General features: G+C 35.6%; 1 long non-coding RNA gene across 3 annotated transcripts in view; it reads left to right on the forward strand.

Moving 5' to 3' along the window:
• LOC147917295 (uncharacterized) overlaps positions 1 to 23,076 on the forward strand; it is a 94,323-nt gene that overhangs the window by 19,751 nt on the left and 51,496 nt on the right. For 2 of the 3 annotated variants that reach the window (XR_015551977.1, XR_015551979.1), the window contains exon 3: positions 21,317 to 21,456. The exons of the other annotated variant lie outside the window; for it this stretch is intronic. This is a non-coding gene — a long non-coding RNA (uncharacterized LOC147917295). The remainder of the gene's footprint in view (positions 1 to 21,316; positions 21,457 to 23,076) is intronic. 3 annotated transcript variants of the gene reach the window in all.

Genomic DNA, 23,076 nt, shown 5'->3' on the forward strand with positions numbered 1-23,076 from the left:
CGTGTGAGCCTTATTGCCTGGAATCATCATCCTTATCAGCATACTTATTTGAGGGATTATTTTGTACAAAACACAGTGCTAGATCCATAGTGAATTTTCCAGTTTTTACTCGCACCATCCTTAGGAAGCCCAAATTAAAGCTCACAAGCTGAACTGCCTTGTGATTCTGAGTTTCAGACAGCACAGTAAAGGACAGAACCTTCACAACTGGATACTGGTCTCCCAACTGGAGACTGGGGTTCTTATTGTGGTTCTACCACACATTTCATATTTAATCCTGAAGAAACTTAACTCTGACTCTGAATTTCCTCATCATTAACAAACAAAAGGGATCAACTGGATGTTCCTTAAAAGATTCTCCAAATCTACAATTTAGTGATATTAGGTGACCTTTTGGTCAAAGAGCTTCTCATGATCCTGAGAGTTAAGTGACCTTCACTTCAGTCCCTTGTGTTGTGTGATTCTTTATATTTGATTTTTTTATTTTTTGCCTTGTTCTATAGGGATTGTGCTGTGTCTGCACAGCATTCTCTTTCAAAAGTTATACTCATAAAGGCCATTTTCCAGTTTGAGTCTAGAGACACTATCTTCCAACCATGATATTTGTGGCTCTCTCTCAAGCTCCAAAGTGTAGTATTACTCAGAATGATCTACTCATAAATAGTCAGGACTATAGACTCAAAACACATAGACTTTTTTTTAATAAGCTGTGCCTCTGTGTGGTTTCAGACTGCTCTCAAGTGTTTGGATATTGACTCTATTTTTTCCCCAGAAAATAGCCTTATTCTCCTTGTCCCTACTTTGAATAAAAACAACAACAAATTGATTAGAATGCCTCACTCATGGAGGAAAGGCAGGGGGCAGAGAGAAGGATAAGGATGTGTGTGGGTGTGTTTATGTGTATTTGGGGAGATTCAGGGAGGAATATCATTTGTGAAATGTTTTCCTGGAGGAGCAGTTTAGGATTTGTTTTGTGTAAATTGAGCCAGAAGTTTGAAAATAAGAAAAGACTTCATAAACACTTGCTCGCTGTATAACCACCTTCTTAAACAAATGCAGCATTTGGACCAGTTCCGTTTTTCTAATTCCATTGTACACTTGGGAAAGCAGAAGGCGTTTTGCATCATGCAGAATGTGGTGTTTGGTTATTCGGAGAAGGCTGCTTTACCCAGTAGGTCACAGTAAATGGCTACAGATGCTAAGAAGATGTTGACAGTGTCAGCAGTGAAATCTTTGCCACACAGATTGTGAAAAATTACAGCAGGGCAGGAAATAATTTATTTTGCTAACGATCTATTTCCCATCTGCAATTTGTACCTGTGGAAGCTGAAAGTGCACTCCCTGTGTTGAGCCTGTCCTGGTTTCCCCTCCTCGAAGCCTGTCTCCTTTCTTTGACAGACATGCAACACGTAAAGCCTCAAGTTCAGATGAGCATTATTAACAGCAACCTTTACAGTCCACTGGGGATTAATTTAATTTTTTTGCTGCGTGTTTTCACTATGGTTTCAAGATTCTGGAATGTAGATATAGTTCTTATAAAAAATAGTTCAGACAGATTGATTCATTTAGCTACCCAGCAGGATCTGATTGCTTTTCGTAAAATTAAATTCCAAAGAGGAAAATATAACATACAACCCCATCCACCTATACAAGCTCACACCACACAACACACAAATACTTATACACAGTGTGGTAGCAATGTGTAGACCTGGCAAGAAGTGCTTTCCTACGTGGAAATAGATTGAGTTTTAATTAATTTTTTTAAAGTATTTTTACTTTGGCCAATTTTCCCCTTGGATGAGCTATGACATATTAAATAGATATTTATATGATTTTGTTCTTACTGAATCCTTATTTTTCAATAATTGAACCCTCCAGATTCTAGTGGAAATTAAGAGGTTGTTTTCTTTATGTTGGGGGTAGGTGGGTGTATTTTATTTTACTTGTTTGATTGTAGCTGACACAGTTAGAAAATTCTTTTGTCCTGTTTTGTCAAGCTGCATGGGAATTCCATTTCAGTGCTGAATAGGTAGGGAGAGCTGTAAATTATATGTGTTGTAGATGTGCTAATAATAAGCTGTTCTTTTCAGGTGGCCTTTCTGCGAAATTATTCTGGAGGAGAGGCAGCGGGAAGTATGTCTTGCTGTTTTTGGTGCACACAGAGAGTGACTGATACTGAGACAAAAATGAAAATGTTTAATTTTTATACTTCCACCTCAGTTTGAAATGCAGATGAAAGTTGCATTTTTATTTATGGCTTGAAGCATAGCAGGGCCTGATAACAAATCATGAAGAAAGATGGAAGCCTGAATAGCAAATTTCATCATTTTTCACATGACTTGTTTTTTAAAAAAAGGAGAAAAACCTTGAATTTGTGCAATATTCCAAACTCTGAACATAGCTGAAATTGTGATGTGTGTTAGGACATTTGAAGAGCATATGCCAAGATCCGGCTCTTCTCTTTTTTAAAGCACAAGGTAGAAAAGTTGAGTGCCCTGGGCACTTTCTTTTATCAAAGATACATTGACTTATTACAAAGATTTTCCCTAATACCCAATGCCTTTGGCCATGTGAGGACCCCTGCTTTTCACAGAAAGACAGGGGTCAAAGAGAGAGCTAGGGATATTGAATTAGTGCCTTTGGTAGTGTGGAGGTTAGAGGGCAAGCAGCCTCAAGATTTCTCACGGTCACCTAATAGCATTAATGCTCTGTAAAATTAACTCAATTTAGAGCAGATGGACTCCAGGCAAATCATGAAGTAGAGACTGTTGTACTGAGCATTCCATTTTAGTACCTCACAGCTATCTTTTTTCCTTTCTCCAACCTCCAGATAATACTCTACACTCTTGCCTGCCATCCACAAACACACAAAAACAAAATAAGACAGACCTAACCTCTGTTTCTGTTTGGACTTGATCTCACCAGGTTTGCTAGCTGATGTCCATTACTTTCCTTCTCTAAAATATTCCCTGATCCTAGTTAGATGTGTGACCCATTTCTTAGGGTGGCTGCGTTATACAAGATTGTAGGTTCCATAAAGAAATAATTGGCAGAAGATGGAGAAGGTATTCTGGGATGGGAGTCTTTTCAAACACTATCATACATGTAATTACTTTCTCTGTTTGAAAGAATGACAATACTTAGATAATCAAACATTGATGGAAATAAAAATGATACAGAAGAAGTAAAACACAGCTTCTCATTTCTTAAAAAATAGGATTATATTTCTTTAAGTCCTTTTTTGGGTCATATTTCTTTTAGAACTTTTAAAAAATATTTGGACAATGTAGGGAGACCTGAATGATTAGAAATAAATTGAAAATATTTTAAATGTTAATTTTTATGGCTGTGATGTAATGAATTGAGAGACAGTGTCTAAATGTAGATATTGGAATCATGTGACCTGGGCTTTTTATCTCACTTCTACATTTTATTAGCTGGACGGTCTTAGGGAAGTTGTGTAGTCTCTCTGAACATTACCTCCTTTGATTGTAAAATAGAAATGGTTATCAGAGGATCCTAAGGAGACTGTGCAAGTGAAAGTCTACATAAACATGGAGGGTGTGTAAAAATGTTAGATATCATTAATAATAAGTAGTTTCCAACCCCTTTTAGAAACATTGTCTGCTTGCAAGTTAATTAAAAACCTATTAACTATGATATGTGTAGTGGAAAAAAGAGTGAACAGGGAGTGGCAAAGCAGACTTCTAAAAGATTGGGATAATTATGTAAATAGCTTGAATTTATTGATTTAGTGCTAATTATTTTTAGCTTGAGTGGTTTGTCAGATATATAATGTTACATTACTATATCTTAGCTAGTTGGATTGGTTTAATTTTCCATGTAATTTTCAAGGCTGTATTGAGCGGCCAATAGCTATCATATGGGATATTAGAGAACATTGCAGTTACTTTACGCTAACGAGTTATCATTTTGGGCAATGGTTTTAGAGAAAAGTATAGTAATAAATGCACTCTTAGATTTATATTTATCCATTCTATTAGAAGAGGTTTGAAAGAAAAGAAAATAAGTGTCAACAACCCTAGTGAAGTCAGTTTTATTTCAATGATTTACAGTTACAACTTTCATTCTTAATACTATAATGAAAAGAGAATAGTAGAGACTATCATTCCACTAAAAACGACTGTTAAAGTGGTGTAAAACTTCCCTAGTTGGAAACAGAAGAGCCAGTCTTCATAAATAAGGCTGGTGCCCAAAACATCCTTGACCAGTAGTCATGGAAACTGGTGACCGAAATTCGTTCCCGGAATATGTGAATTCTTAGTAAAACTTCTGGAAATCCCTGGACCTCAGGGAAGTATATATGGCCTAGGAGAAATACAAGTAAACTATTTCTGTGGCTGTTTATAAGAGGAGTTTTTAGAGAAGCCCTCAAAAGGCTATAATTCATCATGAGACACCAAGTAGGGGCACCCAGGAAATGGCTCCAGTGTCCTCCAAGGTGCATGCTATGTTTACCTTTCTGTAGCTCCCACTTATGTGTGATGGCATGTGGCTGGATTTCTGTAAGAGAAGGTGAAAGGAACATTCTTTAAGCTCACCAACAATCACAGAGTGCTAGAAATTCAAGGGCCTTTAACATCTTCTGGTTTAACCTTCTTGCTTGGTAAATGAGGTAAATGAGATAAAAGTAGTTTGTCTGAGTTCCACAAATACTTATTGCCCTGAGAAAACAGGATGAAGATAATCAAGAGTTATTATATACTTGTTATTTTCAGTATATTATATACCCCAAGCTATATTTGGGTATTATTATATTTCACAGATAAGAAAATTGAGGTTCAACAAGGAGAAGAAACTTTCATAAAATTCACTTGTTGGTAATTTTCAGACATTGAACCCAGAATGATCTCATCCTTCTACTGTCACAGTATCTCTTCAGAACTAGAATTAACTATAACAAAGAAATCCACCTTGATTTTAAAGCAGTAGTTTCTGTTTCTTTTGTATTATGATTTGCTGTTAAAGGGTTGAATGTGTTTAGACAAGGTGAAAGAAATAATCCAAGAAGGGAGCAAGGAAGGAAAACATTCTATGAAGATGAAGGAATATCAGTGCCAAGATGAAGAAAATGGTAAGTGGAAGAATGTGGCAAAGCAGAGTAAGAGAATGAAAGTAAATTCACTATTTTGAGAGCTAAGTAAAGATCTGAGATCCTAGAAAATTAAGCTGTACTTTTTCCAGAGGATACAAATACTAGACTGTATGAAATCCCAATGATGCAAAAAATGCATGGACATTGGTTAAGTAGATAAATACAACCATAACTCTTAAGAATTAATGATGGTAAATATCTTTCAACTGAAGACTCCAGAAAAAGTAAATTGACAGGCCTATCCAGGAGCTGAGCTATTTTCTGAGGTCATAAATCTAAGCCATAAATGAGACCTGCTTAGACTCATTAAACCCACTAATCAATTAAGTCCTACTGGGATTGAAGGAACAAACAAGAAATTTGTTTCTAAACCATGTTCCAAGGGAAACTTCCATAAGAAGGAAAGAAACGCTCTGTGCTGAAATAAGCTCAGGCGATATCACATGCTAAATCTTTGCTCTTGGAGAGTCTCAGGAAAGAAAGCTGGTAGACTTCATTTAGCCCAGAATTTCCCAAAGATATTTGACCATGGAATACTTTTTCAGTAAACATCTATATTAACGTGTGGAACAAAGTTTTTCATCCTGTGGTTCTTGAATACGTGGTGATACTCATTGGCCTATCAAGTGATTTGCTATTTACAAAGAAAAAAGTAATGATATAGCTTTATTTACATATATTTCACAGCTTTGAAATAGAAGGTTAATTATTAGATTTTCAGAAATTCCAGAAATTTTTTACAGTCTTATATGGGCTACATGTACTAAATTGGTCAGTTCATCTTGGCTCAAATTCAATTATTAGGGAATAGTTTGTTTTGGCCAAAGTATTTGCACATCATTTGCTTATTGGTTAAACTAAGTTCACGTTTTATTTTTACAGTTGTTTTGAATTTTAGCCCCAATTCATGGAAAATTGATTAAAATGTTTTATAAAAACATAAAAGCAGTGATAAAAATTGTAAAGTAAATGTATCATCTCAAAATAATTATATGAATATAAAACATAAATCTATATGTTCTCAGAAAAAAATTAATCGAGTGTAATAAGTTCACACAAGCAGCCAAAAAGAAAAACATAGATAAGACATGCAATGAACATTTAGATGAATATATGAAAATGTAGTTTTATAAGATCTGCAATCTATTTATTTCTAAAATTTTGTCAAACATAGACAAAAAGCCATATTTATTATGATGCCATTTTCAAAGTACTGGTAAATCAAACAATCAAATTAATCCAGATTTTTCTAGAACAAGAATGAGAATTAAATTATGTTTATTTAGAGAATTACTGGGATCTCCAAGTTGTTGGAGCACAGCAATCACAAGCTTTGGTGACAAGAAAGGAAAAAAAAGTTAATTGATGAAACTGGAAGGCTGGAGAAACTCCAAATCTTTGAGAGCTAAAAAAAATTTTACTCTACATAGGAAATTGTTGAGTCTTATCATTAAATCAAAGAGGACACAAAAATTACTGTGGGATTTTTTTGATATTACATTCCTCAAAAAAAAGTACAAGTCCTGATATTGCCAAAAAGGTTATAAACTAGTATAGTTAATGTTGAGAAAGAAACAAAAACTTTTATTTGTAAGTTACAATTTTTAAATCAACCCTTTTGGATGTTGCCTATATCAAGGATTTATGATTTAGAAAAGCAGTTCTCATGCACTTACTAAATAATAAGCAATTTCAGTTGGACACAACCAGTGATGTGTAAATATGCAGTGAGTGTATGAGACAAAGGGCTCAATGACTCTATGTTTTGGTCATCGTTAGATATAATGCCACAGAAGAGATTTTTAAAAAACTGTTAATGACTATACTTGAGCTGTGTTGCAGAGTAGAAAGGGTGTTCTGAGACTGCTATGGCAGAATATAAGCCATCTGTACAGGAAGGAATAGCATTACTGGGTGGATAAGAGATTGCCTTGAACACCAAGGAAGACACAGCTTCATTCACAGTAAATATTTGATGGGAAACAATTTCTCTTCATTCAATGAAATGAAATAGTGAAAATTGTGAATACAATGAAATTATTGTCAGTGTTTGTACTCCTTTTCTGAGAGTTTGAGAAAAAATGGACAGAATTTATAAGACTGATTTTCCATTGGGGTATTCTGGCTATCGATGGGAAGCAAGTACTCTCACCGATTTTTGAAATGAAGATGATATGAAACATTTCTTCTTGATACTTATTATGCCAATAATTTCAATGGCTTATTCAAATGCTGAATCTTAGTGATATGTTTGAATCATGAAAAGGCTAACTTTATTGCTTAAAAACAGAAATATCATGACTTTATTTTTTGATTAAAATATACCGGGATTTAAAATAAGACTAAATCATGGAGCAAATGGCTCAAACCATGAGTCGGAAAAACATGGGTGATATATCATAGTTATACTTTACATCGACCTCTAAATGCCACCACAAAATTACTTTCCAGGGCCAAATACAATGTAGCAACTGGAAATAAATCTATTTGCTGCAATATTCCAAATTAAAACATTTTCATGTGGTGTGGTTGCCAATTTATGTTCTGAAGGAGCTTTAAAAATAGCGTTTCATGTGAAATTTCTTCATAATTTTTGGATCACTGTTTAACTTTTTAGCCATAACTATCTACATTTGCTGCCATTCTGGTTGACTTGTAATACTAAGAAAATAAAACCAACCCAGATAGGCACCTAACCTATAGCTAATTTTACTATTTATCACTGACATTATACAGAGATCTAAAGATTAGAAATAATATCTTCCCTATCATTGATAGAAAATTAATGAAAGTACTAATTTCAACATGTTTTATTTTTGAACTTAAAATCATAACACTTAAAGCTTACCTGGGGGCTGGCCTGCTGTTGTAGAGGTTAAGCGCGCCCGCTCCGCTTTGGCGGCCCGGGCTTCGCAGGTTCGGATCCTGGGTGCGCACCGACGCACCACTTTTCAAGCCATGCTGTGGCGGCCTCCCATATAAAGTAGAGGAAGATGGGCACGGATGTTAGCCCAGGGCCAATCTTCCTCAGCAAAAAGAGGAGGATTGGCATCAGATGTTAGCTCAGGGCTGAGCTTCCTCAGAAAAAAAAAAAAAGCTTACCTAAACTAGTGATACCAATGTGTGTTGAATAACTAGTACATATTTTGTAGATAAAATGTTTGAGAAACACTGATGTAGAGGAGTATTCTGGAAAATGTTAGATGAGGAACTCAAGGGTTTAGAGGCATGGAACATAAAGACCATTAGCAAGGAAAATATCATGGTTTCTAATACCAAAACTGAAATAAGAGGAGAGGGATCAGATGCTCAGGTAAGTCTATAAAACGGAATTCATGAGACAGATGTGACTGAGAAAAAATATACTGGAGAAATGCCAGTGGGAATTGGGAATCAGAAAGAATGGAGGGAACAACACTCTTGGGTGCTGATTCTCTACTCATTCATCCAATTAATAATATACAAGTATTTTCTGAACGTAGAGAGGTTAAGAGCTAGTTAATATGGAACTGAGTTAGGTGTCTGAGGTAAGACTAGAGCCTATGTCTGTTTGAATCTTAACCAGTGGTCTGGACCTTTGGTGACTGCCATTGACTGAATAGTATAACCAGAACAAAGACCATTTGTTGAAGAAATATCATAAGTTGGATTTTGCTTGTGTAAAATCAAGGGCCTGTGATATATCTGCCTGGGATATCAATTATGCAGTTGGGTATAAAGGTGTGATGTTCAGAGGAGCTGTCTGAGCTAGAGGTATCAAAGTAGGTATCATTGTGTTACATACAACCCTGGAATTGATATAAATTTACCTAAGGAAAAAGTGGAAGGTACAAAGAGAAAAGAGCCTGGAAGAAAATAGTCAATATTTAAAAGTTAGAATCTCAATATTTAAAAGTTAGGTAGAAGAAGAGAAGCAGTTAGAGAAGACCAAGAAAGAACAACTAGTAAGATAAGAGGAAAATCAGTGGAGGGTGATGTCAAGACTTCAAAGGAAGAGAGTGTATGAGAATAGTCAACTGTGTGGAAGTCTGAGAAGTCAAGAAAAATACGGAGGGGAAATTTCACATTGGTTTTAATGCATAGAGGTATTGATGAGGTTTGCAAATCAGTGGAGTATTTATAGCAAAGCAGTGAACATGGGTCCTAGAGAGGATGTATGGGTAATAAATGCAAATTTAGACTCAGGATTCTAGCAGAAGTTGTCCATGGAATCTGGGTATGGTTAGGTTTAAATGAATTTGGATTGTCACTTGGACCCTTTGGGGTCCTTCATTTAAGAGTGATTAGGGGAGTGAAGACCAGCATAGCCTTCAACATGTAGGATACCCAACATTTACATTCTGGGCCCGCAAACACAAAGTTCAAATAGGATTGATTTACTGTTTATTCCTCTTCCCTTTGGTTTCTTTTCACACATCAATCTCCTCTGGAATGTCACTTTTCTCTTATAGAGAGATGTTTGTGTGTGTGTGTATGTGTGTGTGTGTGTATGTGTTTGAGTGGGCATAGTTCAGGGGATCATGGGATAGTTTTACTGTTGGAATATGGAATTAGGAAAAGAAATGTATCCAAGTTATTCTGTGGGAGAGTGTAATGACATAACTGAATTTAAAAGCAAATTTTGAAAGTCATTTTCATAGATGAATAATAAATTTTATGATTTGATGAGGAAAAATATTTAATTTTATTCTAAAATTATAAACAACTATAACAAGATCTGATTTCATGAAGATATTTCTTTTTAGATAAGCAATTGCTAACAGCTCATTTCTGCAAATATGTTACATGGAAAATACCAGTCAAAGAAAAACCTTCTCTTTTTGACCATTTTACAATATATGTGAATAAGGATTTATTTAATATTATATTTTATAAAATAAAATTATTATTACAAAAGAAAGAAATGATGGGAGAAAAGGATCATTCTAATCTATTAGAAAGTTTTTCTCTTTTTATAAAAGATCTTGGCTTCCTCATCAACTCTTTTTGAAACAAATCTTACACCACAGAAGCAGTGTCATCTAGGTATTAGCGGTACAAACTGGAAGATTGTCTGTCTGGATTCTTAATTACTGAGTCTGCTATATATGGTACCAAAATTTATGGACTTTGCCAGAGTCATTTTGTTGTTTTACCCAAGGTTTGTATAATTTATTTTTGATGTGGTAGACATGATACTGCTTTAAATTATCTGTGTATTTATTTCCCCCCAAAATTGAATGTACAAAACAAGTATTTTGGTTTCAAAGCAGAAATAAATTCAGGTTAAATTTAAGTGGAAAAGGTATTTGTTTGAAAGAATTCATTCATTCCTTCCATTTATCCAACAAATATGCACCTATCAAGGGCATAGCCTCACTCTAGGCTTAGGGGAGAGCAGAGAACAAAGCAAAGTCTTACTCTCAGGAAGCTTATATGTCTACTAGTGAAGATGGATACTAAACAAACAAACACGTAATATGTTGAATGGTGAAAATTGACATAAAGAAAAAAAAAAAAGCAGGTCTTGGAAGTTGGGATTGATGAGAAGTACATGAATTAGGTTCAAAAAAACAGGAATCATAGGAGGCTAAGCAGTTATGGCCACAGCCAAAATAGTCTGGGAAGGACGCTGCTAGCTATACCTTGGAAGCTGTGAGCACTGGGACTCTAGACTTTGGCTTCTGGCACCGTGATTCTACTTGTGTACCTCACTCCAGAGTCAGAGACTGGCAGGGATCTCTGATGGCTGAGTATAAGTCTTACACACATACTTGAGCTTTGCAGAGAGATCATCTGCTCCCCTACGCGATTTCTAGTGGAAGTGAGAGTCTGATACTCCCCAGTCTTAGGTTTTCCCCAAATTGGGGATGCCAGATAAAATACAGGATAACCAGTTAAATTTGAATTTTAGATAAATTGCAGTTAATTTTTAGTATAAGTATGTTCAAAAATTTAACTGAGTGTCCTGTTTTTGTTTTTGCTAATTCTGACAACCCTATCCCAAATAGGAAAGGTGTTTGATGCTGAGCGGCCCCAAAATGACAAATGTCCATTGAAATTAGTTGAGTGTGAAGATTCAAGAAAGACTAATCCATAAAACCAGTATCATAATACAGTGTACTCAGTGCTGTAATAGAAGTATATATAAAGATCTGTGGGAGAACATCTGAGAAAGTGATTTTTTTTTGACTAGAAGTTGGATGGAGATTTTGGCAAAGCTGCAGATTGAGGGTGATTTTGAGCTGGGTCTCAAGATGGGCAGGAGTTTGCCAAGTAAGAAAAAAAGAGACAGAAGGACTTCCCCAGCAGAGAGAGCAACATGGACCAAGGCACAGAGTCATAAAGTGACTGTCATGAGTTTGGTGGGGTTTGCATGAAGGTTTGGTGCGTAAGAAGCGATTGGAGACAAGTCTGGAGAAGGAGCTTGGGATGAGGTTGAGACGAGTTTTATGTAGCAGAAGAAACAGAGCTTAGTTTTGAAACCTGGCTTTAGCTGCAGAGCTGCTATTCATGAACTCGCTTTTGGTTTTATATGTTATTAAAGCATCTTGAGTCCCCAAGAAAAAAAAAAATTACCTTAAGTCACTCAGTTATTCTTAAAAGTGTGCTTCTTGGGTGGGAAGAGACTCTCAGTGTCTGGTTTGTGGGCGCTCTGAAAGGGTGGCATAAAGTCAGGACAGATGGTAAGCCACGGAGTGAATTACAGTGTTGGGTGACAATACATGGTGAAAACCAGTCAGGCAACAACAGTGCTTTTAGTGCGGTGCACTGGATGGCAATTAGGCTGGCTGAAAATGAATGTAAGACAAGCAAGGAACCTCTGAGGTGACAAGTGAGTGAAGGTGCGTTGGATGTATTACAAGTTAATGAGGTTATGAGTGAATAAGTATAATGCCTTTCCAGGACTTTTCCGTCAACAGCACATTTATCCACTCTCCCTAGGCAACTCAAAGAAGAAAAGCTGAACCCTTGAAATTAAATCATAGGTTTTACTCTTTTACTCAAGGAGAAAGTATGTTGTAGTAGGATGCATAGTAACTGTTTTATTACTTCAAGATTTTTTTATTCTGAGAACAGAATCCTGTGGACTTTGGTAAATATTTGTCTGTGGTTTTTCCGGGGAAATTGGTAGGAGGTTTTTGAATAGCTATGCATGCCAAGACAAATTCACTTGTCACTGAATTGGCTTGCAGTTTGAAGTCTTGAATCAAATAGAAGTGTGATCTGAATTCTTTTTTCCCTGGCTTAAAATAATTTTCACTGCATCAGTTTTTGCTTCATTCAATTGTCATTTCATTGGTTTTTAGACATATTTCAGGCACTTTGAGTCACATCAAGCCTGAAGACTTTTTGATATATCAAATTAAGCACTTTCCTAATTTCATCTTTTAAAAAAATTTTTGCATGTTCTACATCCCCAAAGATGTATATATTTTAATGTTCCTCTTTCTCAGTATATACACTATTAGAGAAAGAGAAGTCAGAGACAAAACAATTAACAGCATAATGCTTTAAATGGCTTTTTAAGAGTTATTAAGAAACTGTATTTGATTACTTGTAAATTTCATTATTTTTAAATCTGCCTCTACCTCCCCCTCCCACACTAATATGAATAATGGGAAGTCTGTGTATAAAGATTCTGAATAGGCTTGATAGTTACGCATGTAACAGATTTTTAACCATCATGTTGTAGGAGATATATACATACACATATATACACATTTATACACATGCAATGCAAATGTGCATTTTGGGAATTCATGTTTTGTAAAGAGCCGATAATTGGTGTTGATCACAAATAACAGAAAAATATACAAGCTAGGATCAACTTTGCTGAAGAGTAGGAAATGTACATTGAGATAAGGGAGGACTAAATAGAGGTAAGGGAAAAACTGAACATAGGGAGAGAAAATGTTGAGAGAAATGTTTAGTCTAATTTGGCTTGGCTGGGTTTCTGAGAACACAGACTTCTCCCAAAGGGATAACCTGTGAAACCAGTGGATGACTAGCGGAAATAGAGCGCCATTTTGAGGGTGCTAAGGGAGTGCCAGAAAGGCAATTTTGGCCTGATGCAAAGGACTGTAGCCCTTATATGGTCAGAAAGGACTCTATTTCCTTTGAAAACCTGAGTTATAGAACCCCACTGACCACGGAACAGAATATTTTGGAGATTAGAAAAGAGCCTATGTCAGATAAAACTGTGTTCATTTCAATATAGTTCCACAGTTTCCCTGTGGAGATACTGAATATCTTTTGGTATATTTATCCTTTGGTGCTTTGTATTTGATGCTATTGTAAAATGTCTTTTCCTTTCAACTAAGTTTTCTAGTTGTTTGCTCCTCTTATATAGACATGCAACTGACTTTGTATAGCCAGCCACCTGGTCAAGAGATCCAATAATTCTGAGTTTTTAAAATGCAATTGATTATATCATTTGCAAATAATAACAGCTTTATTTCCTCATTTCTAATCTTTATGTTTCTGATCTCTTTCTACTGTGCTAGTTAAGGCCTCTAAATCAGTACTGAATAGAAATACTGATAATGGGCATCCTTGTACCATTCCTGACTTTATTATTATTTTTAACATTTTATTTTATTGTGGTAAGAACACTTAATGTGAGATCTACCCTCTTAACAATTTTTAAGTGTACAATACAGTATTGTTAACTATAGGCACAATGTTGTATAGCAGATCTCTACAACTTATTCATGTTGCACAACTGAAACTTTATGCCCACTGATGAACAACTCCCTGTTTTCCCCTCCCCCTGGTCCCAGGCAACCACCTTGCCCCTCTCTGATTCTATGAGTTTGACTGTTTTAGATTCTTCATATAAATGGAATCATGCAGTATTTGTCCTTCTGTGACTGGCTTGTTTCACTTAGCATAATGTCCTCAAGATTCAACCATATTGTTGCATATTGCATAATTTCCTTCTTTTTGAAGGCTAAATAATATTCCATTACATGTAGGGTACCACATTTTCTTTATCCATTCTTCCATCCGTGGACATTTAGTTTTTTTCTCATGTTGGCTATTGTGTGTAGTGCTACAATGAACATACAATGAACAGCTGTTATTTCTTCAAGATTGTTATTCCAATACTTTTGGATACATACTCAGAAGTGGGATTGCTGAATCATATGGTAGTCCTATTTTTAATTTTTTGAGGAACCACCATGCTGTTTTCCTTAGTGGCCACACAATTTTGCATTCCCACCAACAATGTACAAGAGTTCCAATTTTTCTGCATCCCCCCATCACTTGTCTTTTCATAATAGCCATCCTGATAGGTGTGAAGTGAAATCTCATTGTAGTTTTGATTTGCATTTCACAAGGATTAGTGACATTGAGCATCTTTTCATGTACCTGTTGCCCATTTGTATATCTTCTTTGGAGAAATGTCTTTTTAAATCTTTAGCCTATTCTTAAATTGGTTATTAGTTTTTCTGTTAATGAATTATCAGAGTTTCCTACGTGTTTTGGAAATGAACCGCTTATCAGATACATGGTTTGCACACATTTTCTCCCATTCTGTAGATTGATTTTTCAGTCTACTTTTTGTTTCCTTTGCTGTGCAGAAGCTTTTTAGTTTGACGTAGTTCCACTTTTCTACTTTTGCTTTTGTTGCATGTACTTTTAGTATCATAGCCGTGAACCCATTACCAAGACCAATATCCTGAAGATTTCTGCCTCTGTTTTCTTCTGTGAGTTTTATAGTTTTAGGTCTTAAGTTTAAGTCTTTAATCCACTTTGAGTTGATTTTTGTGTATGGTATCAGATAGGGGTCTAGTTTCATCCCTTGTATACTGCTATCAAGTTTTCTCGGCATCATTTGTTGAATGAAGAGACTATCTTTTCCCCATTGTATATTCTTGGCTCCTTTGTGGAAAAGTAATTGAGCATACATGCATGGGTTTACACCTTCTGGGCTTTCCATTCTGTTTCATTACCTATGTGTCTGTTTTTATGCCAGTACCATACTGTTTTGATTACTATAGCTTTGTAATATATTCTGAAATCAGGAAGTGTGATGCCTACAGCTTTGTTTTTCTTGCTCAAGATTGATTTGCCTGTTCAGAGTCCCTTGTGGTTTCATATGAATTTTAGAATTGATTTTCCTATTCCTGTAAAAAATTCCATTGGAATTTTGATAGAGATTATATTGAATCTGTAGATCACTTTGGGTAGTATGGACATTTTACCAATGTATGTCTTCTAAGCCATAAATATCAGATGTTTTTCCATGTGTTTATATCTTTAATTACTTTCATCAATGTTTTGTAGTTTTCGGTGTGTTTTTCACATCCTTAATTAAATTTATTCACTATTTTATTCTTTTTGGTCCTATTGTAAATGGGATTGTTTCTCTAATTTCCCTTTAGGGTAGTTCATTGTTAATGTATAGAAATGCAACTGATTTTTGTCTATTGATTTTGTATCCTGAAACTTTACTAAATTTGTTTATTATTTATAGCAGTTTTTTTATGGAGTCTTTATGGTTTTCTATATATAAGATCATGTCATCTGTAAACAGGGACAATATTACTTTTCCTTTCTGATTTGCATGCCTTTTATTTCTTTTTCTTGCCTAAACATTCTGGCTAGGACCTCCACTACTATATTGAATAGAAGTGGTGAGAGTGAGTATCCTTCCTTTATTTCTTATCTTAGAGAAAAAGCTTTCAGTTTTTCACTATTGAGTATGATGTTGGCTGTGGGCTTTTCATATTTGGCCTTTATTATGTTGAGGTAATTTTCTTCTATTCCTAGTTTGTTGAGAGCTTTTATCATGAAACAGTGTTGAATTTGCCAAGTGCTTTTTCTGCCTCTATTGAAATGATCATGTGATTTTTATCCTTTATTCAGTTATTGTGTGTCATAATAACTGATTTTTGTGTATTGAACCATCCTTGCATCTCAGTAATAATCCCATGTGGTCATGGTGTAAGGTCCTTTTAATGTGCTGTTGAGTTTGGTTTCCTACTATTTCTTGGAGATTTTTGCATCTATATTCATTATGGAATTTGGCCTGTAGTGTAGTTTTCTTTTCTTGTGGTATCTTTGTTGGGCTTTGGTATCAGGGTAATTCTGTTCTCATAGAATGAGTTTGGAAGTGTTCCCTCCTTTCCAATTTTTGGAGGAGTTGGAGAAGCATTGGTAGAATTCACCAGTAAAGGCATCTGGTCCTGGGCTTTTCTTTTGGGAGGTTTTTGGTTACTGATTTAATCTCGTTACTAGTAACTGATTTGTTCAGATTTTTTATTTCTTCATGATTGAAGAAATAAAGTCTTGGTAGGCTGTATATATTATAGTCTAGTAATGTATTAAGTTCTTCTAGGTTGTCCAATTTGTTGGCATATAATTGTTTGTGGTAGTCTGTTATGATCCTTTTTATTTCTGTGGTATTAGTTCTAAAGTCTCCTCTTTTATTTATAATTTTATTTATTTGAATCCTTTCTCTTTTTTTCTTGGTAGGTCTAGCTAAAGATTAGGCTGTTTTAGTTATCTTTTCAAAAATCCAGCTCTTAGTTTCATTGATCTTTTCTGTTGTCTTTTTAGTGTCTATTTGATTTATTTCTGCTCTGATCTTTGTCATTTCCTTCCTTCTACTAACTTTAGGCTTCATTTGTTCTTCTTTTTCTAGTTCCTTGAGGTATAGAGTTAGGTTATTTATTTGAATTCTTTCTTTTTTCTTAATGTGTAGGCATTTATCATTATAAACCTTACTCTTAGAACTGCTTTTGCTGTATCCCATAAGTTTTGGTATGTTGTGTTTCTATTTTAATTTGTCTCAAGATTTTCTTGTTCTCTTTTGATTTATTCTTTAGCCCATTGATTGTTCGGTTGCATGTTATCCAACCTCCACATATTTGCAAATTTTCCAGTTTTCTTCTTGTAATTGACTTCTAGTTACATACCATTGTGGCATAACTGGGAGATGGGCATTTTCCCATTTCCTCTGAGCTGAGCCCTGAGTGGATAGCAGTGGTGAGTGCTTGCATGCTGGTTAACAACTGTTTCTTTGTGTGCTGTATAGTCTTAGGATTCTGTGGACACAAGCCTCATTGGCTTTCAGAGCTAGGTGTTTTAGAGGCCCATCCCTCGGACAGGAGTCTTAAAAGTTAGAGTGCTAAATGTGGGACCAAACCCTTTGCTCCTCAGGGAGAAGCTGGGAGTTAGGAGTTGCCTCCGATTGTATGGGCTGTGCCAGTAGTGGGATTTATAACGAGAGTGTGTTTCAGCCTTTCCTACATGTTTCCATGTGGATATTTTCTCATTTGCCTGATGTGTAAGAATCTTTCAGCTAGTTTCTGGATTTCTTTCAGAGGAAATTGCTTTGTGTGTAGCTGTACATTCAGTGTTTCTGTGGGGGGAGTGGAGTTCAGGAGCCTCTTATGTCACCATCTTGGTTGACTCATACACATGTGTTTTAAATTATTATATCCTTTGGTAAATTAAGGCCCTTATCATTACGTAATGATCCTTTCCATTCTTAATAATGTTGTTTCTTTTAAAGTGTATTTTATCTGATATTAAATAGCTATTCCAGTTTTATTTTGGTTAGTATTTCCCTGATAGGTCATTTTCTACCATTTCCCCCCAATATTTGCATGTTCTTATGTTTTTGGTGTATTACTTATAAGCAGCACCTATCTGTCAGTCTTTAACCTCCCTTCTACCGCTTCTTGTTACTCAAATCTGGCCATAATAGGTTTCTGTTCTATGCACTTTCCCTCTGACGTGGGACATGACACCCAGGAAATGTCCTACCTGGCACCAAGGGACAAAAGGCTGCTGAAACCAGAAAAACCTGACTCTTGATCAACAATGCTTTTAGAGAAAGATCTTGACCCAAAGGGGAAATGTGAAAATTAATAAACAGAAACTTCATTAAAAAGAAGTCAGGAGGCCAAAAGGGGGAGGTCTCATACCCTAGGTGGATAGCCAACTCAATAGGAAGAAGAAAGACTTCCTCTTCATGACTGGCAAGAAGCTCAGCCAATGACAGACTGTCACAACTCAACCAATGAAAAGTCACTATACTTCAAACTCCCAGTCTTCTCCAATGGACTCTTTGTTTGTAATAGCCCTCCCAAATTTCTCTTCCCCTCTATAAAAGAATTTCTCCTCTCTTTGGGTACTTGCCTGTGCCTCGCCATGGTTGCAGACCCCAAATTGCAATTCTTTGCTCATCCTGAACAAACTCATTTTTGCTGAAGAAATAACTGGTTTTCTATTTGTTTAAGATCACCATTTTCCAATTTAGTATATTTATGCTTATATTAGTTATTGATATACTTAGGCCTATTTTTATTGACTTTACCAATTTATTATTTAAGTTTGCTCCTTATTCTCTGTTCCTTTTTAATTCTCTATTACTTTTATGATTTGAGTTGATTGAATTTATTACTTTTATTTATACGTCTCTCCAAATAAGACAGGAACTTAGCACTTTCTCTATCAATGGATTTCCCACCTCTAAACCAAGATCAATGCCACTCGCTCCATCTCCCCCTCAAGCCTTCTACACAACACATACATAAACACTAGTTCAAAATAGCTCCTCATTATTCTGGGGATTTCACAGTTTTCTGCATTTTCATTCTCTAGTTTTTTCAGAGTCTATCTTGGCCAAGGGATCCAACAGTTTTACTAGATTTACATCTTATCAGAACTGAAACCCTAGTTTTTAGAGTCAGTATTTATTCTATAGCTATTTTCAGCTGTAACTTGTGTACTTTTCTATAGCTGGTTCCCTGAGAATACTTATGCCACAGTTAAGCAGATTTGGTATTGTAACCAGTATGTTTTGTATTTTGCTTTACATGAGACACTTTGAATGAAGGGTACAAGTGGTCCGATTTCTTTTGTTTTGGAGGTGGTGTTAAAGATTAATGTAAACGTTTTTAAGGTTAAAGTTTAAAATTTGTTTCCTCATAATTTTTTTTATAATTGATTTTTATTTCAAATTTGGAGAGATAGGAATTACTATCTCCAAATTGGCCTATCTACTCTCACCTCATTTGGAGAAATATTTATGGTTGCTTAGAACCATTGATGTAGTTAAGATTTACAAACTCTTCTCACGTCAGGGTTGTCCACAAGTTCTGGAACACATTTAGTAGATACTAATGTGGACTTTTTCAATATCATGGCAATATTTAGGTGTTGACATCCATTACCTTGTTGAATTTTCCATTTTTCATCATCTGGCACTCAACCCTATGGATATTGAAATATGATTTGTCCACCCTCTAAGACACTTTTCTTAGGAGTAAACTCATTTTAACACCTTATCTCAAAACTGATATTTTAAACCAGATTTTCTACTAAGTCTACTTATGAAGCAAATATTACTGCTATGGAGACTAGATTACTCTAAAGGTGGTTGGAATGCACATTCTTAAAATTCTTCCAGTGAGAAAATATTTATTGAAAATATGATCTATGTCAGACTTTGCCCTGGTAATGGAGGATTTAAGGATAAATAAGGCTAATTATTTCTACCTTGTTAAATGACATAAACTTAAGGAACAGAGTTAATACCATATAAGATTCAGTCAATTTTTAAATTTACTATGAAAATGTGCTACACAAGAATCAGAATTTTAAAGTCTGTAAGATCCTCATATTCTCCCTTTCCATGGGCACATCAGCAAAATCAGCAGGTATCTGGTGTGCATGGACTCAGAAAAAGAATTTTTCCTGTGTATTAACTTTAGGATAATGCATATGGATTACAATAGGGATTATCTTATAATTTGCTATTTTTTTCTTTTTTATGAACAAGGATATGACAATTGTCATTGTCAACATATACCTTGGTCAATCCTCGCAAATGGAGAAACTCTTTCTTTAGATATCAAATCAGGTGATAATCCAGTCTTACTGGCTTTGAGACCATTCTGCTTCATTAGATAAATTTGTATCTAAATTTGTTTTGATCTTTTTGTTATGAGTTGGTCTTAAACAGTAGGATTAATTCTCAAGAAGGCATTCTCATTTCTATTTTTCAGGGTTTTCTTGCCGGGGGGGTGGGGGGCACCTTAATATAGAGACCAAGTACAGATGATAGATTTTAACATTTTCTTTATTATTTCAAAAGTGCTAGTAATTTTACATTTAATTCACAATAAATCTCTTTCAAATAGAATTGTAATTTTAATTTATTTTGAATTACTTTGGTATTTGTAATTAATTTTTATCTTTGAATTTTAGATAAACTGATGAGTGCTCAGTGTAGTGAGTTCTGGGTGTGCCAGTCTTTTGGTAAAGTATTTGCAAATGTGACACTTTTTTATATAGAGTATAATTTACAGTTTATTCTTTTCCATACATTCATTCCAGAAAACAAATATATAGTATATTTGGTATGGCCAGACTCTTGTTTGTAGGCCAGTTGTAGTCTAACTTGCTATATGAAGATCCTGGCTAGTATTAGGATATTATTATTTATTATATTATTTAAAATATTATTTATTTAGAATTATAATAATTCAATAATTAGAAAATTCACAGTAAGGCTTGAAGAACTGTAGTGAAAATTAGTCTTAGGAACATTCTGTCATTTTTTCAATTTTTTATTGCTAATAAAAAATAATTTTTTATTTCAATGTTCTTTACCTCAACAGTGTCATATTTGTGTTCCTTAAGTTTATGTCACTTAGAAAAATAGATGTACCAAAACACAAGGATGCACTGTGATTGGTCTGTGATCGTAACATGATATTTCTGTCATACTATCTGTTTTTAGTTGGGTTAAGAATATATATGAACACCTTTGGTTTAGAACAAATGGTGTTTTATTTTATTCTGCTGAAGTCAGTCAAGGGCTGAACTCTTAAGGAAGACACTTTGACAGAGCATCAAATCTGGTGGTACTGTCAGAGGCTGCCCTATGACTGGGTGAAAAGCCTGATTTATTAACTGAAATGAGGTCCTAAAGAACTCATGAAAACAGATATAGTGGAACCAAAATCTGTCAAGATTTGATGGCTAAGCTCATGAGGTTCCAAAGTAACCTGTGGATAAAAGTTTAATTTGCCTTCAAAAAATGACTTATTGTGTGCATCTAACTTTAGTAGTGGATCAAAAGGAAAATTTTTTTTTCTCTGTACAAGTGGAATGGAAAAAAGCAAGTTATGGAATTTTGTATAATGGCAAATTTTATGAAAGGAATGAAATTGAGACTGATGTCTCTCATTTGCACAGTTTCCAAAGAGTTTGTAGCGAAGATAAACAAAACTGAACAAAAGAAACCAGTGGAGCTCCACTCAGACAAGTCAGAATTCTGAAGAAGCAAAACAGTCTGGACAAGGCTAGAAAGCTGCAGAACCTCTGCAGCTTTGTCGGTAAACCACGTTCTTTAAATTCAGTTTAAATGTAATCTCTTGGTCAAAATCTCTAGCCATAACATAGATTGACGCCATGAAATGCAGAGATGGGCTGGTAGTAACCCTGTCATGAATTGCAGAGCTGTTTTTTCAATCCAGACAGTGTAAAGGGAAGAGTGAATTCTAAAGCTGTCAGTGCAAGATCAAGAGATGTGATGCTTGGGCCGGCCCCGTGGCTTAGTGGTTAAGTGCGTGTGCTCCGCTGCTGGCGGCCTGAGTTCGGATCCCGGGCGTGCACCGACGCACCGCTTCCCCGGCCATGCTGAGGCCACGTCCCACATACAGCAACTAGAAGGCTGTGCAACTATGACATACAACTATCTACTGGGACTTTGGGGGGAAAAATAAATAAATAAAAGTAGTTAAATTTGTGTTTCTTGAAGAAAAAAAAAAGAGATGTGATGCTTGATGTAGTGAACATCCTCTCTATTTGAATTCATTTGCTTTATGTGATAACACTGATATTGACACTAAAATGACTATCTGGAGAAACATGCTGTGTGTGTGTGTGTGTGTGTGTGTAGCAGTAGATTAGTGAAAATAAAATTGAGAAAAAGGGAAAGAGCTTAAATGTTTACCTTTTTATAAATATCTGCCTGTTTTCAGGAAGAATGTAATGTATGTCCTGTTCAAATGCTAGAGAGATTGAGGTTGTCTGATTAGGATTTACAAAAAGAGATTTGTATGTGGAAGCTTTGCACTGTGAAAAGAATCTGTAAGGATTCTTCTATCAAAATAGCCCCTCTGTCACTTTGAACCTAGTTTTCTTGCCTTCAGCCAATTAATTTCCTAGATTAAGTCTCCAAGAAGATCTGAGGCATTCTGAATGCATGGCTTCTGTCTGTAGGCCCATCTTTTGTCAATGTCTTCTGTGAATCTGGGATGAAGCCCCTCCCCTCCCCTTGCACATACACAGTTCTCTTGACACCTTCTAATTCAGAGACTTCAAGCACAATTGTCAGACGGAGAAGCTTAGCTGACTCCATTTACCATGAGAAATTAGAGGACAGAATACCCATGAGAAACATCTGATAGCAAAGATGAACACCACCTGCTTAAATGTTTCCAATTTCAGGAGATGCTGAGATTGGAAGTTGATGATGAGAACCGTAGAGACAAGCCTCAGAAGTTAGTGAATATATTGGAAAATAATAGAGGTGTCCAAGAGTATATTGATTCTTGAGGTGGGAAGAACTGTGATAAATAAAGTAAGGGGGGCAGGATCTCTGAGATAATTGAGCCAATGAGTGTGAAAGTGCATCACATTGGAAAGAAACTTGGCTCTCCCAAGGCTTACAGGAGCAGAGGATGGGGTTTGGGATAGTGGAGAATGTGGACAGACAGAGAGCCAGGCAAGTTCCTCCCCACAACAGAAGCCTCCCAACACTCCCTACAGAACCAGTGGTGTGATGAAAATGCTCTTTGTGATCACCTTAGGATGTGACTGCTGAGTCACCGCTGCTTCCTAGTGAGAGTGCAGATATCACAGGCCAACAGGTACCACGCGACAGGGATTAGAGAGATGCTGAAGAGTTCAGAGGGATATCATTCTAAGATGTGGAATAGATGTGAAACTCT

The sequence above is a fragment of the Ceratotherium simum genome, chromosome 4, assembly GCF_057802395.1.
Source record: "Ceratotherium simum simum isolate JZ-2026a chromosome 4, ASM5780239v1, whole genome shotgun sequence".
Taxonomy (NCBI): Eukaryota; Metazoa; Chordata; class Mammalia; order Perissodactyla; family Rhinocerotidae; genus Ceratotherium; species Ceratotherium simum.